General features: G+C 50.0%; 1 long non-coding RNA gene across 2 annotated transcripts; it reads left to right on the top strand.

The window, feature by feature from the left end:
• The first annotated feature begins 12 nt into the window (after window positions 1-12).
• Window positions 13-13,309, top strand: LOC145529409 (uncharacterized). Of its 2 annotated transcripts, XR_014071192.1 has the most exons (3): window positions 4,108-4,238; window positions 7,694-9,586; window positions 11,863-13,309. It is a non-coding gene; the product is annotated as an uncharacterized LOC145529409 (long non-coding RNA). The 2 variants fall into 2 exon arrangements; XR_014071193.1 differs by lacking the exons at window positions 4,108-4,238; window positions 11,863-13,309 and adding an exon at window positions 13-181 and having other exon boundaries at window positions 7,694-9,464.
• Window positions 13,310-13,736: the final 427 nt, after the last annotated feature.

The raw sequence follows: 13,736 nt of genomic DNA on the forward strand, positions 1-13,736 counted from the left end.
CGTGACGTCAGCGCGCCGCAGCCGCCACCTTCGCCGCTGGTCGCGCGGCTCCCGCCCTCCGCGGTGCAACAGCCGCGAAGCCCGCCGCCCCGGGGGGCCCCGGGCCGCCCTCTGGAGCGGGGCGTCGACGCTGCAGCCGCCGCCGCCGCCGCCGCCGCCGCCGCCGCCGCCTCGGGAGCCGGTGAGCCGTCCGCGCGGCCCCCCCAGCGCCGCGGGGGAGGGGGCCTGCGGGGCGGGGCGGGGCCGGCCGAGCCAAGCGCGGCGTCCCGGCCGGCGGGCCACGCGGGGGGAGCTGGCGGCGCGCACGGGGCGGCCCCGGCGGCCCCCAATAAAGTCTGGTTTGACGAGAAGCGCCTGTGCCTCGTTTTTCGCGTCAGGCGGCGTTTGCTCGTGGCACCCGGCTCCGGGCGGGCGACGGCGGCCGGGTGAGGGGGGAGCAGGGCCAGGCGAACAAAGGCTGGCGGCGAAGGGGAACGCCGGCCGGCCCCCGCGGGCCCGCATCTCGCCGCGAGCTCCGCGGCCGCGTTCCCCGCAGGGTCCCGGGCGGCTCGGCCGGGCGGAAGCGGCGCGCCGCGCCCCCGGGCCCGCCGTTGGGAGGATGTCCGTTATCCTTTCGTGACCCGCGGAAACCTGCGACTTAGCCGTTGGATGTCTGCTTCCCCGTAGATCTTAGAACTGGCTGCAGGGTCCCGGCCGCCGGGCCGGTGGCTTGGCTTTTTGTGGCTTCCAAGCATTTCCTTCTCGGCTTCCCTTTCTTCGCTCTCGAGCCAGTCGTCGTCTCCCTCGACCACCGTCTTCACCTCTTTCTCACCCGTGTAGACGCTCCTCCTCACGCTCGCCAGGCTTTTCATTTGTCTCCTTGTTGAAAATGCCACAAATTTTCCCGCCCAGTTCTCCTTTATACCTGCAGCAGAAGTCCCCCCCTCCTTTTTTTTTTCTTTTCTGGCGCGAATTCTAGGCAAGTTAAACCTTCCTAAATAGTTATCTATGTTGCAGCGATGTGGTCTTGCCCTTCTTCGTTGTTTTGGTCGACCTGACTTTGGGTTTGAAGCAATAGAAATAAAAGCTAGTTTTTAAGAAAGAAAATCACGAGAAACTGAGAGAGGGTGTCTTTTTTGTACTTCTTTTGCTGTGTAATTTCTCAAATGTGTATTCACTTTTACCATGTCTTTCGGAGCAGTATTCACGCAGTTGAACACCATGGTTATTCTGAACTGTACTACATCAACCTTAGATCCAACTTGTTAAAGCAAGCAGGTGTCGTTTTTAAGAACCTTTAGAGGAAAGTTTGTATATTCTAATTAAAAAGTGATTTTGTCAGTCTCATTTAGTCCCCACTTATTTTGAAATGGCATGGACTTGAATGTTAGTGTACGGAGTGAAACATTAGATCATTCTCTCTTTGCATCAGAGTTTTAAATTCTGAGTAATTCCCATTGGAGTGTTGTGCCCACACAGTTTGAGAAAGTCACATCTGTTGAAATAAGTCATTTCTGGCTTCATAGCTTATAAATTCTGCATAAATGGTTCACAAGTGAAAAACCAGTTGTGGGAGAATTTGTATGTAGCTTAATTAATTTCACTTTCCCCACTCTCTAGTAATTGATGGGAGGATGTTTTTGCAAGTAGTTGATACTTCCCCATAGATACGAGAAATGGGGGAAGTACCCAGTTAGGTCACTTACCTTCTGAGTCACGGGTGTGCAGAGTTCACAGTCAAGTGGAGGAGGCTGGAATGGTTTAACTGTCAGGAATGGTGGTGGGTGGGAGAAAACACGGAGAGGGCCCAGCTGTTCCCCTGCTGCATGAATAACGTAAAAATTGTCCTAGAGTAGGTGACCTGTTGGATTAAGGCTTGAGTTTTCCTTGATGGGAGAGACGCTTGTTTTCTGCTCTTTAGCTATAGAGTAGCTTATGAATAGGCGTGCAAAGACACTGCGCTGTATTTGCTCTAGCCTGCTTCCATTGGCTGCTGAAGGTGAAAATCCATTGAAAAGGACAGGTTAAAGTGCAGTTCCAGAGCCACAGGCCTCTAAAGGTAGGGCTAATTTTATTGCTTTTATTCTGTTCTCTTTGGGCAGAGTGAACCAGTAAACCTTCCCTCTGAACTTTTGTGTGCTTAAGGGCCTTAGTTGCTCAGTCGTGTCCAACTCTTTGCAACCCTATGAACTGGAGACCACCAGGCTCCTCTGTCCATAGGGATTCTCCAGGCAAGAATACTGGAGTGGGTTGCCATGCCCTTCTCCAGGGAATCTTCCTGGCCCAGGGATGGAACCCAGGTCTCCCGCATTGTAGGCAGGTTGTTTACCGTCTGAGCCAGAGTCCTGTTCTTTTGGCAGCAAGAAAACTAGCTAATGCCACTTAATTAAACTGGGTATTTTACAGCCATGTTTGCCTGCTTTTATTCTTCCGATCGTGAGGACAGAGACCGTGGCTGGGTTTGTCGACAGCTTAATGCCTTGTGCGTGTGGAATGATTGTTTGCTTTTTGGTTCATCAAAAAACGAAGGCACCATGACAGAGAGGACTTGTGTGTGACAATGCTCGACTGTTCTACGTGTCTTAAGAACTTCGGCGAAACTTCCCATCCACCGTGGAAATGAATGTCAGCAACTACATAAGAAGGTAGAAGACGGGAAGACTCGTGAGACATGTGTGAAGTGAGTCCGAGCTCACTAGTGGCTAAGGAGATGAGACAGACAACCTGCCGGGAGTGTGTCCCTTGACAGGACAGCGCCGGACAAACAGTATGGACCGTTGCACAGCCCTTTGGATGTCACCGCTCCTCCCTTGCACCTCATGGCTCCCTTCCTGCAACCTCCATTAGGTTTCCAACTGGGCCGTAAGACCACGGGGCTTGGGGGGGGACGTGTGGAGAGGGTAGAGGGTGGGAGTGGGTGGGAGAATAAAGGGTATGAATTGAAAGACACCAATATCTCTTTTTCTCCTTTTTTCAGAGTATCTTCTCATTTATTAATTATAAGGAGCCTAACAAATCCAATTCTACCTTATTTCTATTTCTAAAAGATCAGAAACAGTTCAGGCAGTGAACTCATGCTAAGTTAACTTTCCTTACCGCAAACTAGCTTGGCTGCCCCATGAAGTCGCTCTTTGATTATTTCTAATATTAGTTCTTTTGGAGTTGGTGTTCTGCATCGGTAACAGTGTTGTTGTTAAGTTGTCCTACTCTTTGCGACCCCATAAACTGCAGCATGCCAGACTCCCCTGTCCTTCTCTATCTCCCAGAATTTGCTCAAACTCATGTCCATTGAGTCAGTGGTGCCATCCAACCATCTCATCCTCTGTCGTTCCCTTCTTCTCCTGCCTTCCATCTTCCCCAACATCAGGGTCTTTTCCGGTGAGTTGGCTCTTCACATCAGGTGACCAGAGTATTGGAGCTTCGGCATCAGTCCTTCAGTGAATATTCAGGTTACAGTGTGGTTACACTAGCCCAGTCCCTTTTGCCACTAAGGAAACTAGCTGAGAGAGGAGCTGTTGAAGGTCACGTTGCAAGATGTGGTGATAGGGCTGCAGCTAGAGCTAACAGTGTTTGCCTTTTGTTAGGCTGCTGGAGCCTTTATAAATTTGGGGGTCAAACCCTGTTTCAGAGCCAAACTAAGTTTCCAATGAAATATTTAGAAAAAAAATCAGGATGAAAGTTTGTATTTAAGCATTTAGTTAGACCTAGCTTGTTTGTTTTGGGGTTTTATTGTTTCGGAGAACGAAAGAGTGGCTTTATGACTGCCACACAGAGGTGGAACACAGTAGGCTAGTAGTACTTCAAGAACTGTGCCCCCCTTCCTGGTGAGTAGGGAGAGGTTATATAGTCAGGCAGAGGTATGGGACAGTAACAGTCTTTACTCCTTCTGCAAAGTTTCAAAAGAGTGGATTGCTGACAAGATTAGGGTGTGTGCAGGGTCTTAGATGGTACCTAATCTTCATGAGCGTCTCTGGTCCCTTGCCTGCGGTGGGTCATCCCTCGTTTGAATCAGTACAAATTAAATAAAAACTGTCAGTGTGTATGGGCTTCCCTGGTGGCTCAGTGGTGAAGAATCCGCCTGCCAGTGCAAGAGACACAGGTTTGATCCCTAGGTCAGGAAGATCCCCCCGGAGAAGGAAATGGCAACCCACTCCAGTATTCATGCCTGGGAAATCCCATGGACAGAGGAGCCTGGTGGGCTATAGTCCATGGGGTCACAAAGAGTCAGACTCGACTTACTGACTAAAGCAGCAATGTAGGTACGTACATGTTTTTCTTAATCATCAAACCTATAGTGTGTTCTTGATTGTGGAATCTTTGAAACTGGGCCTGTTCAAGGGACCCTCCTCCCTACCCCCAGAATCAATGCATATATTAGATTTGGAGCTTCAACTGTGGTGATAGATCCTAATTTCACACATCTACAAAGCTGACACCACTGATGCAACATTTTATGTCGTTGACTTGTATAAGATCTTAGACTTTTTCTGAGGCTAAGTGGTTTAGTCCAGGAAACGAATCTGGTTATTGCCCATGAATCTAAGGAAGGTTGAGATCTCTAGTGATAAATTGACCCCTTTTTTTCTCTACTTTGCACACTGTATGTCCCTCCAAAGTAGAAGTTAAATCGACTTGGTGCTGCAGTCGCTCTGCCATCTGCCCATCTAAATGAATGCGGCACGTGTGCCTGAACGGAAGGAAAGTTCTGTCTTGAGTCTGCGGTAGTCTGATAGGCACACTTGTCGCACAGCACACTTACTGCAGGGCAGAAATACAAGAAGCCAGCCCCCTCCTGCATCTGTGTGAGGCCGGTTAGTGCTGGAACAGGAGGAGCTCGGTGAGAGTGGGGTGACTCGCCGCGTCTGAGCAGGACTTTCTCCCTTCGCTAAAAGGCAGTGTGACGTAGCAGATTAAATGAGCCCAGCTGTTCGTCCCCGTTTGTCAAGCACCTGCTCTATGAGGCCAGAGGACAAGATGATGTGCTCAGACTGGAGGCAGGCCGTGACTAGAGAGCTCGATACTGGTCTCGCTTCCGCTTGGCAGTCCTGGCAACAAGTGGAGAGTTTGGGAACGAGATGACCTAGCCCAAGCTGGTCAGATAATGGCCTTCCTGGGGAGGAGACATTTCACCTGGGTCTTGAGAGTTAATCACGCGGTGCCCAGGACAGCGTTTGGCTGGAAACTAGCCTTTAAAGAAAAAAAAGTTAATTTCTAAGTGAAAAGGAAGTAGGTAAAATAAATTGGATGATAAAGTTGTAAATATTTGCGATAAATGCATAACAGGCACTCGGGGCTTCCCAGGTGGCGCTAGTGGTAAAGAACCTGCCTGCCAGTACAGGAGACATAAGAGACACGAGTTTGATCCCTGGGTCTGGAAGATCCCCTGGAGGAGGTCATGGCAACCCACTCCAGTATTCTTGAATCCCATGAACAGAGGAACCTGGTGGGCTACAGTCCATAGGGTCACAACGAGTCAGACACAAGTGAAGCGACTTAGCATGCATGCACAGCACTCAGTGTGAAAGAGCTATAAGTTTGCCTTGGAAATGCATCAAATTAACAAATGAATCCCCTGAAACTGCTATTGAGATGCCTGAGGTTTTTCTCAGTACTTCGCTACTGACATCGTGTCCTACTTTTTTTCTCTATCATTTTTCATGAGCCATTCCTTGTTCAGAGTTCCCACTTGGACTTAATAGTGGAAATGGGTTGGAGTTCCAAGCCTTGGAAGGCACACCAGCTACAGAGGCACTTAGGCAAGCAGAGCTGAGGAGTGGCGAGAGAGGAGTCATCTTAGCGGGTGAGGGCCTGACCGTGCCCTTTGTCACACAGGAGATGTCCCCGAGGTCCTGTAGCCTTTTAACTCTTCATTTCCTTAGCTGTAAATCAAGCCTAGCGATACCAGTCTTCAGACAAACAGGAATCAGCTGTGGTGATAGGTAACCTGCGTGAAGTGTTGACACTCCCCAGGTCTGTTACACGTCCTTCCTACCCACTCATTCTAAGTAAACAAGCCTCTTCCACTCATCTCTCAGCTTCTGGGCTGGTTTTGGTTGTTGTTCAGTCGCTCAGTCGCGTCTGACTCTTTGCAACCCCTTGGGCTGCAGCACACCAGGCTCCCCAGTCCTTCACTGTCTCCCAGAGTTGGCTTAAACTCATGTCCATTGAGTCTGTGATGCCATCCAGCCATCTTATCCGCTGTCATCCCCTTCTCCTGACCCCACTGTGACCACGCCCTGACTGAGTCTTCCTGGGTTTACCCTTCCCAGCCAAAGCACCTCTGTGTCACAAGAGGAAAAGTAACGGCAGGAAGACACGAGCAGCTGGACTCCAAAGTAGACACACTTCCAAGGAGCTCCTGGGTTGAAAAACTGAGTTCTGGTTGACAGAAAACACAAAAGGAATTGTTTTATCCTACTTTTAATGGAAAGTCATCCACCCCGGAGAGACTCAAAACTTAAGCACTGATAATGGCAGATGTCTTTAAGAAAAGTCTGCCTAGCAAATGAATTCTTACGTGTGCAGGTAAGCACGGGGTCTGGCCTAAGGATGAGCCCTAAAACCAGCCACAGTGTCAGCCCTGAATATTCATTGGAAGGACTGATGCTGAAAGTGAATCTCCAGTACTTTGGGTGCCTGATGCGAAGAGCCGATTCACCGGAAAAGACCCTGATGCTGGGAAAGACTGAGGGCGGGAGGAGAAAGGGACAACAGAGCATGAGATGCTTGGATGGTATCACCGACTCAGTGGACGTGAGTTCGAGCAAGCTCTGGTGGGGTCAGCAGCTGCCACTCGGAAACGGCAGTCCCGGGAGGACTCCCGCCTCCACGTCCCAGGACGGGGTTGCCAGCGAACTTCCTTAGCGCTCACAGCTTTAAGGGGTGACGTGCAGAGGAACGACTAGCATATTGTAAACCGTCCCTTCCTCTTACTCCCCATGGAATGGATTGGGTGTGTCCTTGCACTGTTTTGAGTAAACAGAGACGCCCTTGTGGCAAGAATGTGGTCAAGGATTGCCTGCCTCTTTCCTTAGTGACTGTCTGACCAAGTCCTACCAAAGGCAGTGCTGACCCTGAGACTGAAGCCATCACCCCATGATGTCCGTCCCTGTCATCTGCTCACCCTGCCCCGTGCTCATTGAAGACCCGGCATGTAAACTCTCTCTCTCTCTCTCTCTCTCTCTCTCTCTCTCTCGAACCCAGGCCACTCCACCCCTGCATCGTCTCAGTTGCAGCAGCTTCTTTGTATCTTGGCCTCCGAAACCCCAGTCACTTTCCCTCCCACCTCTTCAGCCACCACGTCCTGGTCCACGTCATCCCTGGGAGCGGGGCCACCCTTTGGCATCTCAAACTCCCAACATCCTCTCGTCTCCGACTCCCGCCCCCTCTTCCCTGTTACCCCTTCGTTCGGCCTCAGACCTTACGTTTTCTAATCCCTCTTTTCCATCCCAGCCCAGAACCCCATGAGCAGTTACCAGCATCCTCTGGTTCCCTTGGCCTCCCTGGTGGCTCAGACGGTAAAGCGTCTGCCTGCAATGCGGGAGACCCGGGTTCGATCCCTGGGTTGGGAAGATCCCCTGGAGAAGGAAATGGCAACCCACTCCAGTACTCGCCTGGAAAATTCCATGGACTGAGGAGCCCGGTAGGTTATAGTCTAAGGGGTTGCAAATAGTTGGACACGACTGAGCGACTTCACTTTCACTTTTTCTTTCAGGTTCCCTTACTGCTTATGGCCCATAAAACGTCCCCGTTGGGTCCACTCACTTCGACCCTGTACTTCTGAGATGCTGGGATCTTCGGGGGAAACACCACTCGTGTGTAGATTTCTGCCATGACTTATGGTCCCCAGCATCGCCTGAGCGTTCGATGTCACTTAACACTTCTTTTCCCTTGTCCTTGCTCCTGCCCCCGTGCCACCATTTTGCTCAGCAGATTCTCTAAAGGAACTTTCTGAAAGCTCATAAGAAATCTGCCTGTGTCCTCCTCTCCGTTCCCTTGCCTCCCTGCAGTGGCCCAGCACCAGCGTCCCCTGCTTCAAGGCAGTTGGAGGGATCCGAGTTCGTTCCCTCAGATGCCTGGTGTCCCTTCGTGGCCGCTTCTGGCTGAGCCCGTGTCCCATCTCCACCAGCGCTCCCCTTCAGGACATGCCCTGCATCCCGGGCTCTCTTCCCTTGGTGATGTCTCTCCCGGTCTCTAGAAACAGGGCTCTCTCTTGACCCCATGTCCCCCTGGAGCCGCTGCCCGTCTCCTTTCAGTCCCAGCCAAGCCCTGAGAGCAGGTCTGTGCTGACCCATCTCCGCTCCATCCCTTGAGCCGCAGGCCCCGCGTCATCACCTGCATGGAGCCCGCACAGAAGGCCTTTCTGACCTCGCTTTCTCATCCTCCCGCTCCTTGGCTCTGCCATCCTGTTCGTCCACCTGCTCCGTCTTCTTGCTTCTGACTCCCTCCTCTGGCCCTTCCCCTCCTCCTGCCCGCTGTCCCGTGTCCCCCTGACCCGTCCATCCTCGTGGCCTTGACAGCCACGTGCAGCTGACGATTCTCAGCTGTGTCTCTGGTTCTCCCCAGGGCTCTAGATCCACGTGCACTGTCCATCCTCGGGGGTCCCGCGGGGTCTGCCTGACAGCCTCCTCCGCTCTGCCCCTCCCCACTTACCCGTCACACCCGCTTACCCAGAACCAAAATCTGGAAACCATCTTCGACCCCCCTGGCTCCAGAACCCCCACCGTGTGTAGCCATCAAGTTCTCCTAAATGTTTCTCACACCAGCTTTTCTCCACCCCCGCTGTCCCTGCTGTGCTGCAGGCCCCAGCCCCGCCGTCTTACCAAAACCTTTGCCAACCAGCTGTGCTACCTGTTCCAGCCCTCCTTTCCCAAGGCTCTCCGGAGGTTTTCTGACCTGCAGGTGGAACCACATCATTCCAGTCGAAACTCAAGTTTGGAGCCGCTCCTCCACCAGGCATTTGAAACCCGCAGCCTCGTTTTCCATCTCACCCGCCTCTCCCAGCTCCAGTGGTTCAGAGCTTTTTTTACAGACTGTTCTCTGCCTGGGAGATCCTTTCTCACTGCCTTCGACGTTCCTGCTCTTCCAAAGCAGCTCAGATGACATCTCTAAGAAGCCTTCCTTGGAAGGGCATTTCCGTAGCATTCTGCCCAAACTGCTGTCATCGTCCTCACCATGAAAGTGACTGTTAGTCTTCCTGCTTGTCCACAAAGCTGTGCCTTCTTTGAGGGCAGGGACAGTTTCTCTTCTGCCTCCAGCCTCAGAGTGGACCAGGGCCAGCCCAACGCAGGACGCACGGTCGGCCCTATCCGAGCAGAAACACCCAGCGTTGCTTCTCCTGGTGTCCTCCTCCACCCCTGCCACCTGTGGAATGCAGAATATTTACATGCATGTGTACACCTGAATCACTTTGCTGTATACCTGAAAAGTACCACCACATTGTTAATCAACTATACTCCAGTATAAAATAAAAAGTTTTCTAAAAAGTCCCAGCTCCTTAGCTGGGCTAAAAGGGAAATGTAGCATAGCAGGGGGAAAAAGGAAATGTCCATGAGACAGACCCAGATTTGAATGTCGGTCCCTCTGTTTATCGGTTCAGTGATCTCAGGTGAGTGTTTTGACGTCTCTGGGTCAGTTTCTTTTAAGTCTTCCTTGTTTATCCGAAATTCAGATTTAACTAGGTGTCCTATATTTTGTCTGGCAGCCTCATCGTGGAATGATACCCCACTTTTCAGTCCTCTTCTTTTCTCCTCTGTTACATTTCTTTTTTTCCTTTTTAAAAAATTTCTCCTTTTTGGGGGGTGGGGGAGAGGGGGCTGCGTTGCTCAGTTTCCCCAGCAGGTGTTGGCCCTGGCATTGAGAGCCCAGAATCTTAACCACTAGGCTACCAGGAAACTCCTTCTGGACCAGTTTCTTGATCTGTAGGATCAGAATATTACTATTCACGATTGTTGTAGTGTTTGATTGAAATAGTACATACAGTGCTTCTGCCGTGCGTGTGTGTGTGTGTGTGTGTGTGTGTGTGTGTGTGTGTGTGTGTTAGTCGCTTAGTCGTGTCAGACTTTTTGCGACCCCATGGATTATAGCCCGCCAGGCTTCTCTGACCATGAGATTCTCCAGGCAAGAATACTGGAGTGGGCTGACATTTCCTTCTCCAGGGCATCTTCCCAACCCAGGGATTGAACCCTGGTCTCTCAAGTTGCAAGCAGCTTCTTTACCATCTGAGCCACTAGGGAAGTCCCTGGCATGTAATAGGTACTAAATAAATCTCCTCATCTGTGACTGTTTTTCTCTCCCCCTTCTGCTCCATCCTGAGCCCCTCCCCCACACAGCCTCATAGATGTGCCTGTTGGTGGAAATGCCCCTTCGTTTTCTACCCCTTTGTTCACACTCATTTCATTCATGAATGCCTTCCTCACATTTCCCAACCTCTCTGCTCAGCTCCAGTCCTGCCTCAGGCCCCCCAGGCCCCCCAGACCCCCCAGTTGCAGAGAAGCCCCTCCCTGGGCTTCTGTTTCCCAACCTGCTGTCCTCTTCACTTAGCTGGCTTTCACTTTAATTCCTCGTAGACAGTTCCTGAGTTGGAAGCTTCTGGAAGGCAAGGATGTTTCTTCTGCTTTTTTGTAGCTGTTCATGCATCTGAATGCTCAGGGCCTGGAACATCCTAAGTGTTAAATAAACAGTGGTTTACCTGGATGGGAGATGGGGAGGGACAGGAAAATGCTGCTTCACAGGCTAAGCAGTGTGGCAGAGTCTTAGCGTAATCAAACTCTCAGGGAGTTCTGAATTTAGCTTATTTTGTTGTTGTTCAGTTGCTCAGTTGTGTCTGACTCTTTGCCACCCCATGGACTGCAGCATACCAGGCTTCCCTGTCCTTCACTATCTCCCAGAGTTTGCTCAAATTCATGTCTGTTGAGTCAATGATGCCACCCAACCATCTCGTCCGTTGTCATCCCCCCTTCTCCTCCTGCCTTCAGTCTTTCCCAGCATCAGGGTCCTTTCCAGTGACTCGGCTCTCTGCATCAGGGGGCCAAAGTATTGGAGCTTCAGCATCAGTCCTTCCAATGAATATTCAGGCTTAATTTCCTTTAGGATGGTCTGGTCTGATCACCTTGCAGTCCAAGGGACTCTCAAGAGTCTTCTCCAGCACCACAGATTGAAAGCATCAGTTCTTCGGCTCTCAGCCTTCCTTATGGTCCAGCTCTCACATCCGTACATGACTACTGTAAAAACCATAGCTTTAACTATACAGACCTTTGTTAGCTTACTTGTCCCTGAGATTTTGTGAGTACTATGAATTTCCATACATGCAAGCAAGTAAAAACAGTGTCTGGAAATTAGACGTAGTTCTAGGAAGTTCAACAGTGAAAAAAGTAGACTATATATAGCTTGTCCCAAACTGTTGGTTCAGCAAAAATAATTGTTTAGGTTTTTCTGTAACATCTTACGAACACCGGAACAAACTTTTTCGCCGACCCAATATCCAAAAGTGTATATTTCTAGTTATTTCTCAAAAGCATGTTCAAAAATGAAACCCTTTAATGAGACTGCTTTGGAAAAACAGCCTTATTTTGACCTGCCGGGTCAAAGCTCATACAATCTTTCCTCCAGCCCTCTCAAAGCAAACGTTACTACTACAAGCAAAGCCCTGATGCAATTGCCACAACAAAGAATCCACATAGACCATTTCCTGTCGAAGTAAATGCCTTATTGATTGGTGTATTAACTCAGTGGTCAGCAAGTAACAATGCTGCATGCTTTACAGGCAGACAGGTGTTTTATAGATCTGCTCACACACATCTCTTCCAGCCGTTAAGTAGTAGATTCCCTTGGATGCGACTCTGCTCATCCTTTTTTTTCCCCCTCCAAACCACTGAATTCTAGATGCAGAGGCTACTCAATGGGAGACTCAAGCCCGACCACTTCTGGCTCCACCTAAAGTGGGCGCAGCCACGTTCAGCTGTGACTTCATGGTGTCAAGGTTTACCAGGACTCCTCCCTGTCCGTGTTCAGAGCTGCCAGCCAGCCCCTGCTTGCTTGCACGTGTGTGTAGCTCTTAAGTCACCTTTTCCCATCCTCTGTTCAAACTGTTTTTCAGGATCCAAATGTAGTCACTTACCTATTACAGACCAAAAGCAATAGGTAAGTCTTCATCTGATCGGCTGTGTCTGTCTTAGGAGTCTATGGAGATGGGAGGCATCTGGACTGTTATCCATCACGTTATTGCGCCAGCTCGATATTAGCAGCCGACTCACGTAGCCTTGACATAAACTGGGGTTGCACATCGGAAATCCCTTCCAGAAACAGCCTCAAGGAGTACTTGAACATGTGGCTGTATGTCGCACGAATGTACATGTGTGCATTTCTTTAGCAGAAGACATCGGGTTCCCCTGGCATCCACTCTGGTGTCAACTGGCAACCCCCCTCCTCCCAGACCCCGTGCCCTGTCCTTTCAGAGCCCCAGTATTTTCCTTCAGGTAACAGAAATCTGATCTTTTGAGATAAGAGAGGGTGGAATGACCTTAGCTCCGGGGTTAAGTCATAATCGGCTAAACAGTCTTACTTCCTGTAGCCAGTGATGGGTCTGAGGTTGGGGAGAGGGAGAATGTGACCCAGGTCTGGCCAATGAAATGTCGGGGGAAACGGGTGTCATTAGAGAGGCTCTTCTTCCCTAATAGAAAGGCAAACCCCAAGAGACAGCCCCTCTTCTTCCTTCCTGCCCAGAAACCAGCGTGATGGCTGGGACTGTGTCTTTACCTCATGACTGTGAAGAAAAGGCGAAGGGGGTTGCAGAGTCAGTGGTTAGGCGGCCCTGTGGAGCCGGGAACCCACAGCACTCACTGGACTTCTTGTATAAACCCTCGTCCTGGGGTGCGAGGACGTTGCAGGGGCCTGTTGTTGATCTGCTGCCACCAAGGAGACTAAGTCATTCCCTTGAGGAGCAAAAGATGGGGAATGGGATCAAAGGAGGTGTTACTCTCTGGGTGTCTAAAGTGTTATCTCTTGGGGGAGGTGGGAGGAATTGGGAGATTGGGGTTGACAGGTATACACTATTGATACACTGATACTACGTACAAAATAGATAAGTAAGGAGAACCTACTATATGTTTTATTCTTCAGTGATTTTAAGGTCTATCTGTATGGAGCCCACGGAATATTATTAAACCACAGATTTTGTATGTATTGATTTCTTAATTTTGTAGATGTTTTTAATATGAAAAATGCTATGATGTAATAATAAAATATGTAGCACATTTATGTACATACTATACTATGAACTTTTAGAAAAAGTGGAAAGTAAACATGTCAAAACAGTGTCATTTGCTTCTGGGAACGAGGATTTTGGCCCGTTTTTGTTGTTGTGTTTTTTTTCTTTATATTTGGGTGCAGTTGTCACATATATATTTTTACTTTTAGATTGTTTTTTATTGTGGTAAAAGGCACAAAACTTACCATCTTAGCCATTTTTTTTTTTTAATCTATTTATTTATTTTTGGCTGTACCGAGTCTTCATTGCTGTGCCCAGGCTTCCTCTAGTTGCATCAGAGGCTCTTCATTGCAGTGAGGGCTACTCTTCATTGCAGTGAGGGCTACTCTCTGTTGCTTTGAGCAGGCTATTCATTGCAGTGGCTTCTCTTGTTGTGGAGCACGGGATCTAGGCACTTGGGCTCAGTAGTTGTGGCTCACAGGTTTAGTTGCTTCAGGGCATGTGGGATCTTCCTGGATCAGGGATCGAACCTGTAACTCCTGCATTGCAA

The sequence above is a fragment of the Giraffa tippelskirchi genome, chromosome 12 (assembly GCF_054371585.1).
Source record: "Giraffa tippelskirchi isolate mGirTip1 chromosome 12, T2T-mGirTip1v1.2.pri, whole genome shotgun sequence".
NCBI lineage: Eukaryota > Metazoa > Chordata > Mammalia > Artiodactyla > Giraffidae > Giraffa > Giraffa tippelskirchi.